Source organism: Microtus ochrogaster, chromosome 5 (genome assembly GCF_000317375.1).
Source record: "Microtus ochrogaster isolate Prairie Vole_2 chromosome 5, MicOch1.0, whole genome shotgun sequence".
NCBI lineage: Eukaryota > Metazoa > Chordata > Mammalia > Rodentia > Cricetidae > Microtus > Microtus ochrogaster.
Genome location: NC_022012.1, coordinates 24688734 through 24711500, shown reverse-complemented (window position 1 = coordinate 24711500; position 22767 = coordinate 24688734).

Below are 22767 nucleotides of genomic sequence, written 5' to 3'. Positions count from 1 at the left end.
GATGATTAATGAAAATGGCTTCAAGCCCAAGACAATTTGGGGGGACTTTTAAAAGCCTTTTTCTTAGAAATTAGAAGTCACAATGTGCCAGACATAATAAGATCCAACTTCCAATGATCAAAAAAAAAAAATACCGTGAGTAATGGCAATAATGTTCTCATCAAGAAAAACAACAGCTCAGGGTTTGGAATGGAAACTCGGAGAGTCAGAAAAAATCTGGCCATATAAGGGTGACAGCCTGGACTTGGAAGTAGTCTTACCTGCCACAGAGCCAGTGAGTACATTTTCTGCCTAAATTCAGAACGAAGACATCTTGAAAGAAATATGTCAATCAGGGTTCTCACAGATTTGGGAGCCCTTTAAGCCTATAGCTCAACATTCCTGAACAACATTTGACCCTTTCCTGTTAAGGACCCTGGTGATGGAAGGCTCCCTGCTAATACTGTCTTCTCCTACTGGAGCAGCCCTGAGTTTAAAACAAAACAAAACTTTTCTAATGTTAAGTTAATATCTGTTTCTTCCTCCACCCTGCTCATTGGTCTTATTTCAGCTCTGGGAATCACACAGAACATAGGTAAGCCCTTTGTTCCATGTAACTGGGAATGGCTGCCTCATAGCCAAAGCCCAGTTTAAGGTGGAAATATATAACCTGCTATTTAAAGACAGTAAGAATTTCAAAATGGTACTAACAATGCATGAAACCAAGTGCGGAGCCCTTCTAAAAGAAGGGTCCTGCGTAGACACGGGCAGGCACCCACAGACAATGGCAGTGTGAGTAACATTTTATTTCTGAGTACTGAACTCATTAGAGCACACGGGAAATAATTTTATTTCTATTTGACTTTGTGTTACACTCTCTCAAATCTGTCTTACAGACCCCATGGAGTAGTATGGTATAAAAGTCTCATTTAATTTGTGAATTCTTTCTGCCACTATTGTTACCTTTTCCCCAGGCCAGGAGAAGCTGGAGCCAGGATTCTGCAGAGAGACCCTCTTCTCCTCGTCCTCCACAGGCAGGTTGCCTTCTCCCCACACTCAAAAGGATGAGGAGAAGATCGTCCTAGAAATGGCCTTCCACACTTGCAGGTCCAGATGTTGGCTGGTGGCCATGCTCTCTGAGTTGGGTTCCTGGGTTTTGCTTTTTTCCCCCTCCTTTCACTGGCATTGTTCTGGCTTCTTCTAATCTCCCAGTGGGAACTGCCTACCACAGTTCTCTGATAGAGAGATACCCCCTTGGCTCTATGCTTATGATCCCCTCCCAGCTCATGGTTGGTGTCTACCACAGTCTCCTGCTACAGTCACCACCCTAAAGTCCCCATATCTGAGGCTCCATTTGGATGGAGAATTCCCAAACAGTTTTCTGGATATCTCTTAGTGTTTGCATTTGCACCCAGGGAGATTTTCATTTTGGGCCCGCCTTTGATATGGCTTCTTTCACTGCAGGTGTCTCTTCATTCTGCCAGCAAGACCCTGCAAGGCACGGTCTTTCTCTTTCAAACTCTCCTCCAAATATGGGTTAGATATTACTTCTAAAATCTTAATCCTTGCCAACTCCAAGGAACATATGACAAACTGGTGAGTGTTTCTCGGTAACTCATCTCAGTTGGCTTGAGTAGTGCAGAACTGGAGAGGACAATGGGTGTGCAATTGCTTTTGTGGAGAAGTCTGGCCCTCTGCTGCTGTGTCTTCGTGAACTTTTGTCATTTCTATGTCATCTGAAGGTAGGTGGTAGGCTGTTGGGAGAAGAACTTGATCTTAGCAACTTTCCTTAAACTTGGAGGTCATTAACAGCTTGATAATAGGGCTTCCAGAGAAACTTGACAAGGGAAACTTGTGCTATAGGACTTATTTGGGGATGACTATGGAGTCAATATTCACATCTCTCTAAATCCATCTATAGGACCTTGAAGACCAAATAGGGTTACAGAGATAAGTCCCTGATCTGATGGCATGTCTGTATAGAGGAGACAGGAGAGCATTCCTTTACTTCCCCCATTTCTCTTCTCTCTCCGTGCCTCTCTTGTTCCCTGTATTTGAATCAAGAAAGAAAATGGTGACCCATAGTAAGTTAAGCAAAGGCCTGTTACCAGAGCCGAATTTCAGCATCTAAGGTTTGGTTTATAAAATCAAGCAGAGTATGATATTGCATTACCACAGCCCAGACTCACTATGACAGCTACGCTGCATTTCTCGAAGGTTGCTTTCTAAACTCAGTGTCTTGTGCTCATCCCCTTGACCTTTTGCGGCGCATCACACTCCGCTCACCACCAAGTGACTCTGGTTAGCATACACTAGACTCACGCCCTCCACAGAGCTCGTTTTCTAGCAGAGAGAAAGTTGGAGCCAGTCAACTCACCCTGGGCTTTGGTTTTTCATAAAGTATGAAATGTGAGCGAAATATGATGATGAGCTACGTGTGTGAACCTACAGCCAGGCTTCTTCTCTTAACAAGTCAGAGAGGTGTAGGTGTGCCTTCTTTATCCTCTGAGACAGCGTGGTAGAATTTGGGAAAGGCAAACACAATCTTGGTACAATGTAACTATTTTATTTCAAGAATGGTCCTGAATATGCTGTCCCAGGAAGTCTGATGGGCATAGTAATCGGGGGGGGGGGGGGGGGGGGGGCTTAGATTCTGGACTCATAGGCTGTACTTCTGTGACTGCTCTCGTGTCAGTGGCCACAACTATCCTGAATCTCATTCATTGCCTCATCTTTGTATTTTATCTCTAATATGTACACATATTTAAATTATTTAGTGTGTACGTACGTGCGTACAATTGTATATGCACATATGTGCCACAATGCTTATGAGGAAGTCAGAGGTCAACTTTTTGAAGTTGAGTCTCTCCTCCCACCATGTAGGTTCTGAAAATCAAGCGCGTGTCAGCAGACTTTGCAGCAAACACCTTTACCTGCTGAGCCACCTTGCCAGAATGGCATAAACATATATGCACACACATTTACCCACCAACACATCCATCCATTCATCTGCACATACACACATACTTATATATCTCTCAGGTACAGAACCCATATCTACGACCTATTTAATGATTTTATCAATGTTACTTACTAATTGTTAGTGGAAAATTAGGAACTTCATTGTGGAGATGCCTGGTAGGCAAGGACAAGCTTCACCAAGCATGTAACCTTGACCAGTGCTAAGTCACAGTAGCCGTCGTATGGTACCCACCACCACTATACAATGCACCAGAAGGGCATAACAGCTCTCTGAACAATTTGGGCTTTTAAAAGACGCAGGTCTTCAACCTAACTTAAAACAAACATCATGCTCAAATGGACCAGAGTTCTGTAATTGACAGTCCATTCTTCAAAAATGTCCAAGTCACAAAAGACAAAAAAAAAAAGCAAAGACTAATCTCTCAGATTGGAGGAGACACACCAACTAAATGCATTATGGGACCCTGTACCAAACAAAAGGAATTAGCGGGAAAATAGTGAAGCTGAAACAAGCAGAGTCACAAAGAGATGATTTCAATAAAATCCGGCTTTCAATAATTTTACCAGGGTTTTATAAGATGCTCATCTAAAAGAAAGCAGAGAAAAGAGATTAATTTTTTTGTTTTTTGCATCTATCAAGATTTCAAACTAAATTTTCTTAAAATTACGTATTTATATAAGTACCTCATATGGGCCACTTTCTTTTCTGGGAGCAGAGATGAGCAGGACACAGACCCTGTCCTTGAAGGCCTGCCATTAGGTTGACAGAAGAACAAATGAGCACACACTGCTTGCTGGGACAGGAGGACAGGTGCTTGCATGTGATACAACTAGGAACACGAAATGGCAACACCTGGTCTGTCCTGGGACAAGCAGACTCCCTAGGGTTGGGAAGTGGTTACCCATATAAAGAAAAGGCATTGGAGGAATCATTATGGGAAGCCATTCAGATAGGGCAAGGGGTGTGTGTGTGTGTGTGTGTGTGTGTGTGTGTGTGTGTGTATGCAAAGGGTATATATATATATATATATATACATAAACACACACACACACACATATATATATGCAAAGGCAGAGCCTGTTTGGGAAATATAAGCCCACTACCTGCTGCAGTGTGGTAAGGGGACATGGGTCAAGTAGCAAATGTGGAGGGAACTGTAAGCTGGAGCTAATCCATAGAAAAGCCTCTTTTAGGGGCACTGGGGAAAGAGAGTCCTCTGAAAGATGCCCAGTAGAAATCTGAAGTGCCTTTAGAATTCAGAACCGCTACTGGGCAGCTAATCCATTAAAGCCACTCTGCAGCGGGCTGTCTGTGGCTCTAGTCAGAGAGTCAGATTAACTAGAAGATGTTACTGAGGTCATCTAGATGAGAGAACAGTGGTCTGCATAGGCAAAAACACCAGCTGATGGTCCCGTATCTCTGTGAAGCCCACTTCTGTCCTCACAAGAAAGGACTTGGTCTGTACACCAGCCACCCATTGACCTCAGGCTAGATATTTCACTCTTATTTATTGACTACTTATGAAAACTACATATGATGTAAATGACTTCATTTGTATTTGTAGCTGCCCGAAGCTCTCTAAATCACAAGTGCTGTCCTCTATCATAGAGGAGTAACTGACAGGGAGATTGGAGCCCAGGCTGTATGGCTACCGAGCTCATCAAGACCACCTGCCATTACATCAGTTGGCTTGGTGTCACTGGAACACTGCCAAATACAAGATTCACACCAGTTGTACTTACTGTTCTATGGCTTTGAAGAAATAGCACGGCCAAGTGGTTGTTAATAGAAGAAAGTGTTTATTGGGACTCACGGTTCCAGAGGGTGAGTCCGTGACCGTCATGGCAGGGAGCACGGCAGCAGACAGGCAGACATGGCGCTGCAGCAGTAGGTGAGAACTTCCATCTGATCACAAGCATGAGGCAGAGGGCTAACTGGGAAGGATGTGAGCTTTTGAAACCTCAAATCCCACCTTAGGTGACATACCTCCTCCAGCAAGGCCACTCCTAATCACTTCCAAAACGTCCCACAAAGCACCAAACACTCAAATCTATGAGCCTATGGGGACCGTTCTCATTCAAACCGCCACATTCCGTTCCCTGGCCCCCATGGGCTTGTGTCCACATCGTAACGCAAAATGCATTTAGTTCAACTTCAAAAATCTTTCCGTTTGGAGACTGTTTAAGTGTCCAAAGTCTCTTCTGAGACTGAAAGCAATTTCAGCTGTAATTCCCTGTAAAATAAAAATGCAAAGTACATACTTCCAACATATTATGGCACAGAATATGCATTACCATTTCAAAGGGGAGGAATGCGGGGGCATAGTGAGGAAATACTGGCCCAAAACTGATCTTAATCCATCAGGGCAAACTCCAAATCCTGTAACTCCATGTCTGATATCAAAGGGCTCTATGCTCCAACTTTGCTGGCTGTGAATCACCTCTTTCTCTTGGTTGGTCTGGTTCCACTTTCTGTATGCAGCTTTTCCTGGCTGACATCCCGCTGCTCTGGCACCTTCGACATCCTGGGATCCAGTGCAGTCCAGGCTTCACTTTCATATCCTCATGCAATAGCCTCTCCAGGTCTCCACGCAGGAACTCTAGAAGCCTGGCCCCAGCAGCTTTCCTTAATCTTGGAGGAAGGTTCTAAGACCCCTTTACTCCTGTGTCCTTCATGACTCTAAAACCAGAACCAAGGGGCTAAGGCTGCCAAATTCTGCTGCCTGCTTGGGGCGCAACCTCACTCCACCTCAAATTATATTTGCATAAGCTTTGATTCATTGTTGCTTTTTAAGGAACAGATAATCCTTCAGGCCTTTTATTTTCACAAGTTGCAAGTTTAGCTGAGTGGGGTCTCTCCCTGAGGGCATCACCCTCTTTTTTCTATTCCTCCTTATCTCTTTCAGCACAAACCGTGGCTTCAACACTAAGTTTCCTGATGCTATTTTTCTTCTCAAACTGTTCATTCTCTATTTCCTTTTGACCTACTCTGTTTTGTTCTAGAACCTGCATAAGAGTGGTCACTACCAACCATGCAGCAGAGTCAATATTCAGCTATCTTAGAGTTCCTCATGCTAACAACATTTGCTCCAAATTCTTCAATTTAGCCTCAAACACATTCTTAGGACAAAGGCAAAAAGCAGCCACATTCTTTGCCAAAGTATCACAGGAAAAAAATCTCTAGCCCACTTACCAATATTCTTCCCCTCTGAAACCTCTTGAGTGAGGTCTCCAAAGTCTACATTGTTCTCCACACTACTGTCTTCCAACTTCCCGCTTAGACTGGCCTATCAAGCCCTGCTTACAACCATTCAACTGCTTTCATAGTCCAAGTAAGTCTTACACATTCATTAAAAAAAAAAAAACAAAGACAACAGGAGGCAGAGGCAGGCAGATCTTTGTGAGTTCAAGGCCCACTTGGTCTACAGCGCTCTGTTGACCAGACAGTTCCAGGACAGTCTCCAAAGCTACACTGAGAAACCCTATCTGGAACCACCACCACCCCCCAAAAAATAAAAAACAACATAGTCAAGTTTATCATAGCAACAATTCACTCCCTGGCACTCAACTTCTGTCTCAGTTACTTTTCTATTGCTCTGAAGAGACACTATGTCAAAAAAGCAACTTATAGGAGAAAGAATTTATTGGGACTTATAATTCCAGAGGGTTAGAGTCCATTCCCATCATGTCAGGGAACATGGCAGCAGGCGGGCATGGCACCAGAGCAGCAGCTGAGAGCTCACATCTGATCCATAAGCTTGAGGCAGCAGACTAGCTAGCAATGGCAGGGGCTTTCAAAACCTCAGAGCACATCCTCAGTGGCAATCCTCCTCCAACAAGACCACACCTTCTAATCCTTCCTAGATAGTTCCACCAACTAGAGACTCAGCATTCAAACATATGGGTCTATTATAGGGGCTGTTCTCATTCAAACCACTATCACACCACAGAGAAAATTTATCTCTTCTGCCTATCAGTTGTGGCCATCCAGGATATAAACATACAAGGAATAGGGATCTCTAATTCCTCTGGGACCTTTGCCACATGGCTCAAGCTAGGCAAACATCATTCAATGTGATGTTTGCTTGCAGCTGAGTTGGGGATCTACCCACACCTTTTTCTTTTCTTAGTTTCTCGAACTCCTCTGCACCGCGGGCCTCCAAGTGAGGTGAGCTTTGATATTTCTTCCACCCTTTTCTGTTACTGTTCCAATTATGTATTTCCTGAATGGTTTCTGACCATTTCCCATTCAGATTTGTGACATAGTTATTCTTGTTCATGCTCAGTTCTGTTTCTTGTTCAACTTCAATTCAGGCCCACAGTATTTTATAAAATGATATTTTATTAAAAAAAAAAGAGAGAGAGAGAAAAGGGCAAGAACATTTAAAAACAATTAGATCTCAGGTTACACAATTTTAGGACTAAGTGTACAAACACTCTCCTGTCTTCCCACCCCTCTAGGTTCAGGAATATCGTGATAACTCTTGATTCTGGATGTTTGTCCTTATGTCCTACCTCCCCCAACCACATGCATGTGCGTGTGCATGCACGTACTCACACACAAAAATCCTTTTTCCTTCTGATGACTTTAACTGTTCAAGACTGCACTGTTTTTCCCATTGCTGACACTTCTGGAAGTCTACAGCAAATCTATTGTGTTGTCTGTAGTCAGTACTGCTGAATAGCACTGTGTCCTGAGCCTAAGTCCTCTCCCATTCAAGGAAAGCTCTCTTTCAATAGAGCTTCAGCCGCTGGCCTCTGTCTCTTTTCATTAAGGTGCCTGCGGTGGCTTCCAGCACTCTGCTTTACTGGCTCACGGAAGAACACACTATTTCAACAGAACTATAGAAAGCCCAGGGTAGGGAAATCATGTCATTCCCCAAGCCTGTTGGAACCAGTTGCAGGCCTTCTGAGTCCTATGAAGTACAGTAATGAATTCTTATCAGTTTGGACTGATGAGTGAGAAGCTGGACGTGGTCCTCCACAAAGCCCAATAATAACACAATTTCTGCTTGAGTTCATTTGGGAACAGCCCACTTCTAAAGAGAATGATGCCCCAAGGAGCATTTTGATCCTAACAATGGGGTAATTGTCCTCTAGAGATACAGCCATTCCTGTGTTGCCAGATATTTTGAGCTATTTGAGCAATAACTCGATTCTGGGTGACTGCAATAATTTATTAGGCCAGTCACTTAGATGATACAATTTTATACAAGCAAAAAAAATTATACAAGGTTCTGGACCAGTCTTTGGCAATCAGAGGCATTTATTTTAACCTAAATAACAAACATTCTAGGGCAGAACTTTTAGGTCTCAGATTAGCAGTAGATGAAATGGTTTGTGTAGGAAGGCCCCACTAGCTAAGCATTCTTGTTTTATGTATAGTTGATACATTGCTCCAGAATTTTCTATCATGTCCAAGCAGATTGGAGTGATTTTCTTTTAACAATTGGAAGTGAATAAAATCTGGTTACTTCCAACTTCCTTTGTTCCTTTATTTATTCAGTCATATAGTCCGCAAATATTTGTTCACTTGGGGACTAAGGGTTCAAGCATAAATATGCAGTGAACATGGCTTTCAAGGGGTTTGGAGTGCACTGGGGAGCAAGGCCTTTGAGCAGTGCAGTCACCTTTGCTACTGTTACTCATGGGAAAAGTGCAGTGGGAACGTAGAGATGAGAACACGTTCTGCTTGCAGATTCACAGAGAACTTTGCGGAAGAGACTGTTTGAAGCATGAGAACTTTGCCAACAGGTCAGGTAAAAGATGCAGCAGCACAGATAAGCATTCAGGGCACAGGCAGGTGGTAAGCTATGTTGGTTTGACTAGGCCTGAGTGATCTTAGGGAATCCGAGAGTTTCACTGTCCCAGGCAAACCAAGATAGACTATTACCCTAGGGAGGAAGAAACACCTGCGACATTGAGAGTTAATTGGCCCTTGACATTTTTATAATAATATTATGCTTTATTCCAGGGATGTCCAGTCTTTTGACTCCTCTCGGCTATATTGGATAAGGAAATATTATTTTGGGCCACATATTAAATATCCAAACACTAATGATGATGGGCAAAAGCAATATATTTTATGTCTTAGGGTTTCTGTTGCTGTGATGAAACACCATGACAAAAAGGGAAGTGGGAGGAAAGGGCTTATTCGTCTTACAATGACTGATCTAACTTGAGACCTATACCACAAGAGGAAGTCCATGCCCCACACTGTCTGGATGGCTAGGAACCAAAAGCTGGATAGCCCAGAGACCTAAGCTAGATCCAAACATGACTAGAAAAAAGAAGACAATGAAATGATTCCTAATAATATTCTGCTATACTCATAGATTGGTGCCTAGTCCGATCTGTATCAGAGAGGCTTCCTCGGGCCCTTGAAGGCAGATGGGAACAGTTGCAGAGACCCACACTCAAACATTAGGCAGAGATCGGGGAGCCCTGTGGAGGAGGGGGAGGAAAGATTGTGGGAGCCAGAGGGGTCAAGGACACCAGGAGAACATGGTCCACAGAATCAACTAAGCAGAACTCATAGGGGCTCAGAGAGACTGAAGCGGCCATCACAGAGCCTGCATGGGTCTGCACTAGGTCCTCTGCATGTATGTTGTGGTCGCTTAGCTTGGGGGTTTAGTGGAACTCCTAACAATGGGAGCGGGAGCTGTCTTTTACTCTTTTGCCTGCTCTCGTAACCCTTTTTCTCCTGCTGGATTACCTCATTCAGCCTTGATACTGAGGGTTTGTGCTTAGTCTTATTGCATTTTGTTATGCCAAGTTCGATTGCTATCCCTGGGATGCCTCTTCTTTTCTGAAGGGAAATGGAGGAGCAGTGAATGGGGGGGAGGGGAGAGGAGAGTCTGGGAGAAGTGGAGGGAGGGGGGCTGTGGTTGGGATGTATTGTATGGGAGAAGAATAGATTTTTTCAAAAAGAAGAAGAAGAAAAGAAAAAAGATAAATGTCTTGCAGCTGGATCTTAGGGAGGCATCTTTTGAGGTTCCCTCCTTTCAGGTGACTCTAGCTTGTGTGTTGGTTGACATACGACCAGCCAGCACAGTTTGTATATAATTGCATCTGATACCTTAGTGCTTATTTTTAGTGTACTTCATTCTTAAAAACAGTAGCTCGCAAATGTAGGTGCTGCCAACAAGCAACGGCCTGGGTAAGGTGTGAACGTGAAGCAAGGGATGTTGGTCTCAGGAAAGACAGAACCTAGTTCAGTAAATAGACGTCATCAAATGTTCTTCAAGTTAAAGGACAGACTGCAGCTCTGTGCAGCTCTGTGTTTTCCATTTGGAAACTGGCAGGTAACATTGCATCAGCTGAAAATGGAGCCCTGGGGCTGAAGAAATGCCTCAGGACTTAGGAGTGCTTGCTGCTCTTAAAGAGGACTGGGGTTTGGTTCCCAGCACCACTGTTTGGAGGCTCAAAACTGCCTGTAACTCCAGATGTAGGTTATACAGTGCTCTTGTCTGGACTCCTTGGCATTCTCAGGCGTTCTTACATATACAGAGACACATAAATAAAAATAAAATAAATACTTTAAAAATAAATAAACTAAAAATCACAGCAAAATATTGATTATTTTCCTGGAAATATAGAGATCCACATATTTAGATATAGATATAGATATCACATATGAAATTATGCAGTATATTTCTCATATATATATTTAGTATACACTGGTTTTTACCAGCACCCACAAGACAGATCACAATGATCATTAACTCCGGCAACAGGGGAGGGAGTCTATGTCCTCTTCCAGCCTCTGCTAGCAAAAGACACACATGTGGTACAGAAACATGCAGGCAAAACACCCATACACACAAAATAAAAATAGATAAATAAATCTCAAAAAAGATAAAGTAGAAGTAGTACAGAACTTAAGAGAGTTTAAAAGACTGAGAGTCATACACACACAAACACACACACACACACACACACACACACACACACACATTTAAAGTGATTTTATTGCTCGCACACTCAAGAGAGTTTATACTACTGGAGAAGAGGCTGTGGACAAAGCATATTTCCAACTGGGCGGGAGGTCCTGCTTAGTCTTACACTATGAGCCCAAACTGGTGAATTCTGCTCTCTATCCAAATCAGGCAGAATTTGGTATCCTTAATCTTTCTGTTCCCCTCAAGATGATTACAGAAGTGACTCCTTTCTTAATCCAATGGTAAAGATCCTCGGGGAGATCAGGGTAAGGCCTTTGAATTAAAGAATTCTCAAGGTTGTATTGCCAGTTACAAAAGAGACCCTCAGGCTTACATCTCTTCAAGAGAGAGTCAGGCCTTTCTTGCCCAGTTTAAATCTGATCCTTTCTGTTGCCAAATGTCAATTTTAGTCAGGTGAAGAACCTATGTCAGTAGAGCAGAGCTGATTGGGGCAGGCCCTTTCCAGAAGCAGACATGTGACCCGTGGTGGCAGGGGTCTGGCAGCAAAGAGAACAGAATCTCTTTTCATACTTAGATCAAATGGAAATGCTGGGAAAGATATTCTTCACTGTTTACAGGACTCCTTTTAACCAGTGTGTCAAAATACATAAAGCTGTTTGTCTTCATTTGAGTTTGCCATATTTCTGCTTCATTTGGACAGCTGCTATGGTTTGAAACGTATTGATAAGCTGGTTGGCACCATGAGGGTGAAATTTAATTCACTTAAATGGGAAGTTAAATTCATTGACAATGTTAATCTATAAGCCAGCTTTCATCGTCAAGTTCTAGCATGAAATATGTTTTTGATACCATAAAGAACTTGGTAACATGTCACATCACCATTTCATAGTCATACTTTTTGCATAAAATCATTTCCACATTTGTTCTCAATTTGGCCCTCTTATTTCTGGAAAATAAATGATGTGGCCATAGTTAGCATCACCACTTCTCAGGAGTTCCTGGAATAAGTGATAATTTAATCCCCTGATCCCTTCGATTTTCACAGTCTTAATGATGATTTACATGATGTTACCATCTTTAATGCTTTTGTGCATACACTGCCTTGACATACTATGCAGTGGTACTTATGGAATGTGAATCGTGGCACCAGCCCCATCAACTAGTAATCTGTGATGGTTATTCTAGGCTGTCAACTTGACACACCTGGGAAGTGGAATCCACAACTGAACTATTGCCTCAATCAGATCAGCCTATGGGCATATATGTGGGGCATTTTCTTGATTGATAATTGAGGTAGTAGGGCCTAGTCCACTGTGGGCATGTGATCTTGGTATAAGAAAGTAGGCTGAACAAAAGCAAAAGCAAGCCAGTAAACTGAGTGCCTCCATGGTCTCTGCTTCAGTTCTTGCCTCCAGGCTCAGCTTGAGTTCCTCCTCTGACTTCCCTCAGTGATGAACAGCAACATGGAAGTGTAAGCCAAATAAACTCTTTCCCCCTTCAAGTTGGTTTTGGTCAGTGTTTTTCATATTAACCCAAAGTAACTGATGCACTGGGCATTAGCAGGGTACCATCAGTAACTCTAAACACCAGATATGTTGACAGTGAACAAAGAAAACCACTTTAACATGTCCTTTAATGTTTCATATCTACCTCTTGATTTAGCTATGTCTTTCAATGTCCCAAAGAAGCTGTTTCTTCAATGACATTATGTTTGCCATGGATATGTCTAATCAAAGTGTCAGGCTGGGTCATATTTGCAGCATCAGTGCTCTTATCCATCACCTAATGCATACAATATAAAATTAGCAGCCCAAACTCTCCAGACTTCTTTTCATAGATTTTCTAATATTTTTAGTTCGTACCAATGTCATCTTGTGAAACTCTCCCCTTTTCAGGATGTCATATATCTGTCACACCCTCCACACACTGCCTAACAAACACCTTTACTAAAGGGATTTGCTTCTTTTCTTTCTCTTTCCTGTTAAATATATTTACCTTGCAATTAAGTTAGCTTTCACAATAGAATCCATCTGAACTCTAACTTAAAAAGAAAACAAACACGACTTTTATCCCAGCACTAGGGAGGCAGAGACAGGTGGATCTTTGAGTTCAAGGCCAGCCTGGTTTACAGAACCAGTTCCAGGATAGCCAGGGCTACACAGAGAAAATCTTTCTCCAAAAGCCAAGAGAAAGAAGAGAGAGAGAAATTGAAAAAGATACTAAATATTATCCTCTGGCCTATACCTATGCAGACACAATTGCACCTGTGCACACACGTGCACAGATGTGAACAGGTACACATGAACTACACACACAAACAAATAGGAATATTCATCTTCTAACTAGCATAAGTGATAAGTTAAAACATTATTGATAATCACCGTGTTTCACTTTCTGGGTCCTCATGGACACAGGTGATGTTTGATGACGTCAATTCTGTTTCTGCACCTGAAAGGGACCAAATGGGAAGCCACAGGCCACTGCAAAATTGAAGCCACACATGAGTACAAATAGAAAGAGCATACTCATGTTTATTTTGCATGACGTTGCAACATAAAGTCACCTACACAGCTCATATTTGAGAATTAGTTTATAGGTTTTCTTTTTTTTTAATTTATGTATTTATTTATTTTTTACATACAAATCCCAGTTCCCCCTCCCTTCTCTTTTCCTGCTCCTCCCCCTTCCTCCCACCTCAGCCCCCTACTCTTTCCTGAGAGAGGTTAAGGCCTCCCCAGGGAAGTCAACTGTTCCCACTGCCAGTGGTCCCAAATACTGCCCAAGTCACACCACTGTCACCTGTATTCAGGGCGCCTAGTTTGCTCCTCTGCAAGTTCCCCAGTTGGCAGTCCAGAGGCAGTGATCTTCCACCCGCTCGGGTCAGCTGATCTGTGGGATTTCCCATCTTGACCCCTTTGTTCATATTATCGCCCCTCCCTCTCTTCACCAGGAGCTCAGCCCAGTGGTTAGTTGTGGATCTCTGCATCTGCTTGCATCTGTTTCTGGAAGAGGGTTCTAGCTTCTCTGGGATTTTGGACTGTAGGCTGGTTATCCTTTGCTTTATGTCTGGTATCCACTTATGAGTGAGTACATACTATATTTGTCTTTCTGGGGCTGGGTTACCTCACTCAATATGGTTTTCTTTTTCTGGTTCGGTCCATTTGCCTGCAAATTTAAAGATGTCATTGTCTTTTTTTGCTGCCAAATAGTACTCTGTTGTGTAAATGCACCACATTTTCTTTATCCATTATTCTGTTGAGGGGCATTTAGGTTGTTTCCAGGTCCTGTCTTTTATGAATAATGCTTCAGTGAACATAGTTGAACAACTATTCTTGCGCTGTGATTGTGCCTCTTTTGGGTATGTACTCAAAAGTGGTATTGCTGGGTCTTGAGGTACGTTGACTCCTAATTTTCTGAAAAACAGCCATACTGATATCCACAGCAGCTGTACAAATTCCTACTCCCACCAGCAATGGAGGAGTGCTCCCCTTTACTTCACATCCTCTCCAGCATAAGCTGTCATCCATGTTTTGGATCTTAGCCATTCTGATTGGTGTAAGTTGATATCTCAGAGTTGTTTTGATTTGCATTTCCCCACTGACTAAGGATATTGAACATTTCCTTAAATGTCTTTTGGTCACTTGAGATTCTTTCTGTTAAGAATTCTCTGTTTAGATCTGTACCCCATTTTTAAATTGGATTTTTTGGTAGTTTGATGCCTAATTTCTTAAGTTCTTTGTATATTCTGGAGATCAGCCCTCTGCCAGATGTGGGATTGGTGAAGATATTTTCTCATTCCATAGGCAGCCATTTTGTCTTGTTGACCGTGTCCTTTGCTTTACAGAAGCTGCTACTGATGTTATAATTAGGGATGGTCTCCTGTGCCAGTGCATTCAAGTGTACGCCCCACTTTCTCTTCTATGAGGTTCAGTGTGGATGGATTTATGTTGACGCCTTTGTTCCATTTGAACTTGAGTTTTGTGCTTGGGGATGGATCTGTATCTATTTACATTCTTCTACATGTCAGCATTCAGTTATGCCAGCACCATTTGCTGAAGATGCTTCCATTTTATATTTTTAGTTTCTTTGTCAAAAATCAGGTGTCTGTAGGTATGAGTGGGTTAATATCAGGATCTTAGATCTGATTCCATTGGTCTACCTGTCTGTTTTTATGTCAATACCAAGCTGTTTGCATTACTGTATCTCTATAACAGAGCATGAAGTCAGGGATGGCGATGCTTCCAGAAGTTCTCCATATGAAATTCAGTATTTTTCTTTAGAGTACTGTTCTTCTATGAAGAGTTGTACTGGGATTTTGATAGGCATTGCATTGAAACCATAGATTGCTTTTGGTAAGATTGTCATCTATGAAGAATTGTGCTGGAATTTTGAAAGGTTGAATCTGTAGACTGCTTTCAGTAATATTGCCATTTTTACTATGCTAATCCTACATATCCATAAACCTAGGAGATCTTCCCATTTTCTGATATCCTCTTCAGTTTTTTCTCCAAAGACTTAAAGTTCTTGCCATATAGGTCTTTCACCTATTTGGTTAGAATTACCCCAAGATATTTTATGTTGTTGTGGCTTTTATGAAGGTTGATGTTTCTCTGATTTCCATCTCAGCCTATTTACCATCTGTATATGGGAGGGCTACTGATCTTTTTGAGTTAGTCTTGTATCCTGCCACATTACTGAAGCTGTTTATCAGCTGCCGGAGTTCCCTGGTAGAATTTTTTTTGGTTGCTTTGTTGTCCAGGACCAGATGATTTCAGAGCAGAATTCTACCAGAATTTCAAAGAAGACCTAATACCGATACTCCTCAAATTGTTCCACACAATAGAAGCAGAAGGAACATTGCCAAACTCTTTTTATGAGCCACAGTTACCCTGATACCCAAACCAAACAAAGATGCAACTAAGAAAGAGAATTACAGGCCAATCTCCCTCATGAACATTGATGCAAAATTACTTAATAAAATACTGTCAAAATGAATCCAAGAAAACATCAGAAGATCATCCACCATGACCAAGTAGGCTTAATTCCAGAGATGCAGGGATGGTTCAACATACAAAAATCCATCAATGTAATCCACCATACAAACAAGCTGATAGAAAAAACCCACATGATCATCTCATTAGATGATAAAAAGCCTTCATAAAAATGCAGTACCCCTTCTTGATATAGGTCTTGTGTTGTAATAGGTAGGTCGTTTGTTGGTTCCCAACTGCTTAGCCCCGAAATAATCAGACAGAAACTGTATTATTTAAATCACTGCTCGGCCCATTAGCTCTAGCTTCTTATTAGCTAACTCTTGCATCTTAATTTAACCCATCTCCATTAATCTCTGCATCATCATAACATTGTGGCCTACCAGCAAAGTTTCAGTGTGTCTGTCTCCAGCATCAGCTCCATTGCTTTTCCTTGACTCTGCCTCCTTTCTCCCAGCATTTTGTTTAGTTTTCCCTGCCTAGCTCTGTTCCCCTATAGCTTTGCTATAGGCCCAAAGCATTACTTTATTAACCAATAATATTAACAGCATACAGAGGGGAATCCCACATTAGTCTTGAAGAGATCAGGAATACAAGGAACATTCCAAAACATAATAAAGGCAATTTGCAGCAAGCCAAAATCAAAGTTAATGGAAAGAAACTCAAAGCGATTCCACTAAAATCAGGAACAAAAGAAGACTGTGCACTCTCTTCCTATCTATTCAGTGTAGTACTCAAAGTCCTAGCTAGAGCAATACATTTACAGTTTTTCATTGGGCTTCCATCACAGCTATCCTGGGCCACATGTGTCCCATGGACCACAGGTTGCACACACACCTGTCCTTTTCTTTTTTAGCTACTTTGCTTCTTAATCTACCAATAAGTTTGCCTAATTATGGGCTGTTTAGAGTGAAAATTTCAAGATGTACTTTCTGGAACAAATTAGACCTCATTTACTCTTCAAAACAAATGCAAGCTTGGATGAGTCTCCATGTAGAATGAAGAATCGAGAGAGAATGTTACTAACTTCTCTTCCTATCATTCCTTCTCTTCTCAAGCCCCCTTCTTCTCACTGCTTCCTCTTTCCCAATCTGTCTGTCTTCAGAACCAAGTACCTGCTAATTCTTTTCTTCTCAGGAAGCAGCAGCCCAGCTGATCTGATCTAAGGAAGCACTTTGTGGGGTCTGGAATCAGAGAGGCAGAGATTGGCCGACCAACCACGAAAGTTCACTGAGCATCTCAGGGGAAGCATCTAACACGGTAATAACAACAATCACGACAGTATTTTGCTCTCTTCCCAAGTGTCCAAGAGCTTCACCCACATGAGCTAATCTGGTCTAGAGACCAAATGCAATCATATCCTGCCTGCAGCTAATTTCCAAAAGTTATTGGGACACAGTAATTCAGTTGTGCTACAGCATTCATCATGACTCCTTTTCAATTCTGGTGCCCTGTCTTTTGTTTGAATGAATCTTAATGTCTCTGAAATATGTATTTTCTATCTTTAAAAAATATTTTTATGTTATGTGTATGGGTTTTTTATGTTATGTGTATGAGTACTTGGGTACCACATGCATGCCTGGTGCCTGCAGAGGCCAAACGAGCGTGTTGGATCACTGGGAATTGGAGTTACAAATGGTTGTGAGCCATCATGTAGGTGTCCGGAAGCCAGCTTGAGTCCTCTGGAGGAGCAGCCAGTGCCCTTAGTTGAACCACCTTTGTAGGGCCTTCCCCCTTTAAAATGTAAATGTAAGAATAGAAGTGGAGTCTCTTAATTCCAAAACCCCACTTCACACCTGGGGGCTAGGGATGTGGCTCGCTGTTTAAAAGCACTTGCTGTTCTTTCCAAGCACCAGGGTTTGCTTCTGTTGAGCAGCACACACCCTCCTATAAAAGATACAGAGGATCTGCTGCCACCATCTGGCTTCTATGGGACCTGCACATGTTTTACACACACACACACACACACACACACACACACACACACACACACACGTGTGTGTGTGATTTTTAAAAAAAAAAACACATCTAGACACTATATTTTCAGAAGCATTTCCCATGCTCTCCTCAACAACTGTGTGAACAGTTCGAGGAGATTTGGAGCCATACAGAAGTGTAAAGATGCCAAATGATTCAGATGTGGTAGCGCTGGGCTTTGGTCTTAGGTCCTAGAAGTGGAAGCCACTGCCCAGCGACCTACAGAGTACATAGGTGTCTATCATCTCAGAGGTGAGGCACATATTCCATGGGGAAAGACAGTGGTCTACTGATATCCTGTCCATCTTCCAAAGCAAAGGCCATGGGTACCGTCATCATGGAGAGGCCCTCGCTACAGTATTCTACCCTGAACAGAGCTGCTGCATAGTTATTTGTGGACTTTCTTCTGGCTATTATGCTGTAAAAAGGATACACTAAAAATTGAGGATGATTCCTCTACAACAAGCAAAGTGCTGATCAGCTGTGGGCTCACCAATGCTGCCATGGACACACCCTGCACCTCCCACAGGGGGCACAATCGTTTCCAAGTATTCCAGTATCCTCTTGTCTCCTCAGGACTCCTATGATTCCAAGTCCACCATGCCCTTAAATAACTTCTATCTTCTACAAAGAAGCTGAAGCATTTATCTTTAGATACCCATATATTATTTCTACTCAGGAAGATACAGGTGAAGGAGCATGGAGATCCAAGTTCTGTGCCCTAGTATCTAATACCTGTGATCTGCTTCCATCTCTGGTCATGTACAGCTGTGAGACCTGGCCAGCTTGCATCACATCTTGGAGCTTGTTGCTTTGTGGAGCAAAGAACCACAGCAATGACTGCCATAAAAGGATGTTGTGCAGTTCAGCTGGGGACGTGGATGAGACTGGGGACGTGCTCATCACTGTCACTTGGGGACTTAAGCTAATGGGGCAGCCATTATCTCCAAGGTTTCCAGTTGGGTGAGCCAAAAAGGAAAAGAGCTCTGAAGGGTGTCTCCTTAGCACCCTGGGTGGGTGGCAGGGTCACCTATCCTGAATGGCTGGAACTAGTCGTGTGGTACCATCCAACAGCAAAGGTCTGGACAGTACACTTCTCATGGTGCCAGGAAAGCAGAGGGCTGGGGATATTTGGAATGTTATCCAGCATGCTAAGTACTTAGCACCACAGCTGGCAATGCTCTGAGCACTCACTTCGTGCTCGCTACACATTGGTTCAGATCTGCTTTCTACAAAGCATCATATAGGTACTGTTTTAATCTATTTAGAAGTGTTGCTGGATAGTAACTCATTGATGTATTATGTGCTCTCTTTTAGAAGTCCCTAACCCTAACTCTAGCCTTTAACAGAAGATTCCTTTTTGTTTTGTTTTGTTTCTAGGTTTTTTTTTTTTTTTTTGAGACAGGATTTCCCTGTGTAGCCCCTTGCTGTTCTGAAACTAGCTCTCTAGACCAGGCTGTCCTCAAACTCACAGAGATCTGCCTGCCTCTCCCTCCCAAATGCTGGGATTAAAGGCGTGTGCCACCACCATTCAGCCAGAAGAACCTTAAATATATGATGTTAAAACTCAAGGAAGGCACCTTGGCCAGAAGTTGGAAAGACTGAGGGGATTTTCTGGAGAAGGAACCACCTGAAGTGGGTTGGAACATCTGAGCACTTGGTAAGAAGCAGCCAGGGAGTATTTTAACACATAGCCCAGTGGTGTTTACAGTTTTCCAGCCTGTAGGTGCTTTTAGTACTTGCCCATTTGTCTGTTGATTTGCTGAACTACCGAGTGTGTATATGTGCTGGGCACTTGGGTATTATCACTGAAGTAAATGAAGATGTTGGTCTTGGTAAAGCTCGAGTTTTAGTAAGAGTAGAACAGTGCTGGGCAGTGGTAGCACACGCCTTTAATCCCAACACTCAGGAGGCAGAAACAGGCAGATCTTTGTGAGTTTGAGGCCAGCCTGGTCTACAAGAACTAGTTCTAGGACAGGCTTCGAAACCTGCAGAGTAATTCATCTCGAAAAACAAAAGAAAAAGAAGAAAAGATTTAAATAGTAGGAAGAGTAGGAGATGAGGTGCTAGGGACTGATTGGCCCTCATTCTTTTGTTGTTTCTCCACTGTCTTTAGAGCAGGCAATATAACAAGTGTCTATGAGGATGTGCTGAAGAATTAGTTGGCCTGGGTTTGCGTTCCTGCCTTGTCCCTTTGTTACAGCGATGTTCAAGTTACTTTAGTTTGAAGCATCTGTGTCTCCATCTACAAGTATGTAAATATGAGTGGAAAATCCATAGCAATCTTGGAGAGGACAGAGTTTACTATGAAGAACATTGCAGCCAGCGCCTGACACGTTGTAAACCATTTTGGATGTTAGCACTCTTGTCAGGGAATGCTTTCTGTCTCTTGGATTATGCACCATTATCGGTTGGTGGTGAGACCTGAGATCCTCTCAAGTTCCTTAGGTTCTTCTCCCTACTGGGTCTTTGAGGAAATCCACAGCAAGTGTACATGTGATCCTGTGGACTCTGGCTTGCCATTTTTTCCATGGTATTCTTCATGACCTACCCCCAGTACAGCTTATCTTCTTCCCAGTGAAGGTTAATGTGGCATCCTCTGTCTTTACTGGATTTCTGTTTGCCACACTGGTGGGTTTTGTTCTTTCCTGGAACTTGGTGCACCACTTCGATACACTTCACTGATTAAAAACATTCTCTCAATAAACTTCAACACACTGGCAAGGGATCTCTGCCACAGAAACTCCCAAGAATAAAATTGCAGGCCTCTCTGTGTGGAGAGCAAGTATCTGGGAAAGCAGCCACTTCAACTAAGGCTGTACCAACTCATAGATGCTCCCAGATGACCCTCCCCACCACCTTGCCATAGTGCCCTGATACATGACCTTGTAGAACACACCTTCCCCATACTGTGGACTGGAAGTCTGTATGTTCCTCACATTCATATGCTAAAATTGAAGCCCCTCAGAGTGATGGGATTCGTGGGTGGACGTGATTAGATCATGAGGGTGGAGCCCTCATAAGTGGGATTAGTGCCCTTGTAGAAGAGGCCAGGCTTTGTTTGCTCCTTCTGCCATGTGAGGACATAGCAAGAAGACAGCTGCACACACAGAAGTAGGTCCTTAGCAGATACGGAACCCCCAGTACTTCAGTCCTCACTTACAGGCTCTGGAACTGTGAGGGTGAACTTTGATTATCCTGCCACATTCAACCTGATAGTACAGTGCCGGCTGTCACCAGTGCAGATAACCCTCCGGGGCTCACACTGGCATATGGCGGCGGGGTTAGAAAAGAAAGAACAGCTAGTGATTCTATGGCAGCATATGGATGTTGGCCCCTATCTTCCCTCCTGTGGGTGATAAGGCATGGTGTCTCACATAGAATGTACTGATCACTAATGATACTCAGCTTCCCTTCTCAAACAAGGTGGTAAACCTTGTGAACCAGAGTGGAACACCTCATGTGTGGAGGGTCAGCATCTAATCAGGCGAAACCGGCTAGATGAGAGCCAGTGCCAACTCTCACCAGTAGGGAACCGTCTAAACTCAGCAGATCTCAGTTCCTCCTCCATAAAACGGAAACCTAAGTTTTGATGAATAAATAACAACATGGGCCTTTATTTGACTTACTTATGCTGACTACTTATCTTACAATAAGGGATTTGTATATTAATCCGACTGAGTCAACAGGGCTTTAATTCAAGATAGTAACATATTGATATCATATACTACTGTTTTTTCTTGTTAGGGAAACAGAGAAATGAGAAGGGGAGAAAAAGGAAGGGGAGAGGAAGGGAAGAATAGGGAAGGGAAGAGAAGGGAGAGAGAATGGCTAGTGTTGACACCAAGTCAAGGTAAACCCCAACTCTCGGTGGATATAGATAGCCTCAGTGTCCTCTCCAGGTTTCCTATACTCTTGTGAGCTACTCACGCGTCCGCACAAGAGCTTATGTTTATATAGTTGTAAAGGAATACATGTGCTGTGGACATTGTTGCTCTTTGTAACTGTACAAAGCATGCTGAGCAGGAAGCCTACTGGGGAAGTCTGCACACACCACCTGCTGCCCTCACCCCTCTGGTCCTTGATCTAACCACTTGCTTAGCTATGCTCCTTCATGTGAGAACCCCACCCCCTGTGCTGCCCACTTCCTCAAGCTCTTATCTAAGAAGCCCTTCCCAAACCCTTCCCAAGGAAGCCCCTACTGCCTGACTCTTCCCTCTGCAGCTCCCAGGTGGGTGATGTCTTTCTCCTAGTGCCTGGGGGTGACCTGGCACTGTGACTCATCATGAACCCAATCCCAGGCCACCTGACACTATAGATGTGTGTTGGATGCAGAGAAGGTGAAGGAAGCTGTGTGGAGAAAGGGTAGAATGACCCCCAATTTCAGTCTCCTGGCACAGCCAAATAGGAGCCCAAGAAATGGGGCTCCTCAGACGCAGTTCGGATGGCTTCTTTTTTCACACCCAGGATTTGAGGCTTGATGTGCTTCCCAGGGTGATTGGTGACATTAATATGGGACAGATGCCGCATCTCCTGGCATCACTCTCCCATGGCTCTCTACACACAAAAGCGCTGCCCTCAGGTTAGGTCTCACTGCTCCATGACTAAAGCAACAGCACCACCCGCTGGTCTCAGTGCCACAGCGTGTGTTCTGGCTTGGGTGATCTTGGGTGCCCTCTTGTGGACTTTTGGAAGATGAGACAAGGAGTAACTTGGTGACTGAGGAACCTCCCCTGAGATGTCTGACTTTGCGGACTGGTGTATAAGAAAGCATAAAAGATTAAGGCTTTGCTACAACTTCAGTGCGGAGGGTCAGAGGCGTAGATATATCGAGTTTCCAGGCACACTCCTCCAGGCGGCAGATACAGCAGTGGAAATGGTGTTGATGGAGAGGAAAGAGCCATGGAGCGTGAGGAGGAGGAGCGGGGGAGTGGGGG